General features: G+C 35.5%; 1 non-coding gene across 1 annotated transcript; it reads left to right on the top strand.

The window, feature by feature from the left end:
- The first annotated feature begins 259 nt into the window (after window positions 1-259).
- On the top strand, window positions 260-332 carry Trnaa-agc (transfer RNA alanine (anticodon AGC)). The gene has a single exon. It is a non-coding gene; the product is annotated as a tRNA-Ala (tRNA).
- Window positions 333-826: the final 494 nt, after the last annotated feature.

Here is an 826-nt window from a genome sequence, read left to right as displayed (position 1 = left end):
TCAAAAGAATTTACAACCAGAAAGCCTGTCCTAGAGAACATCCTTGACAAAATATTTCACAAGGAGGAAATGAAAAATAACAATGAAAATCAGCAGAGGGAGGTAGTACACTAAAGGAAAAACTAATCAAAGGTGAAATCAAGTCAGTTAAATACCAAAAATAAACAAGAATAGCTGGGAATACAAATCATGTCTCAATAATAACCCTGAATATTAATGGCCTAAACTCACCAATGAAAATACATAGACTGACTGAGGCTGGGGTTGTGGCTCAATGGTAGAGCACTTGCCTAGCATGCAGGAGGCCCTGGGTTCAATCCTCAGCACCATATAAAAATAAGTAAATAAAGTAAAGGTATTGTGTCCAACTACAACAAAAAATATTTTTTAAAAAGAAAATACATAGACTGGCAGATTGGATTTAAAAAATAAAAGACCCAACAGTATGCTGTCTCCAAGAGACTCATTTTATAGGAAAAGAAATCCACAGACTGTAGGTAAAAGTTTGGGAAAAATCATACTACTCACATGGACTGTAGAAACAAGGAGAGATCTCCATCCTCATAACAATTAAAGTAGACTTCAAGCCAGAGTTAATCAAAAGAGCTAAAGGAGGACATTTTATACTGCTCAGGGGAACCATACACCAAGACATAACAATTATAAATATATATGCCCCAAACAGTGGAGCATCTACGTTCATCAAACAAAGTCTTCCAAGTTCATGAGTCAAATAGACCACAACACAATAAATCTGGGTGACTTTAACACACCTCTTTCACCACTGGATAGATCTTCCAAAACTATAGAACTCAATAATATAATC

The sequence above is a fragment of the Ictidomys tridecemlineatus genome, chromosome 6 (assembly GCF_052094955.1).
Source record: "Ictidomys tridecemlineatus isolate mIctTri1 chromosome 6, mIctTri1.hap1, whole genome shotgun sequence".
Taxonomy (NCBI): domain Eukaryota; kingdom Metazoa; phylum Chordata; class Mammalia; order Rodentia; family Sciuridae; genus Ictidomys; species Ictidomys tridecemlineatus.
This window is presented reverse-complemented; position numbering and strand designations above follow the sequence as displayed.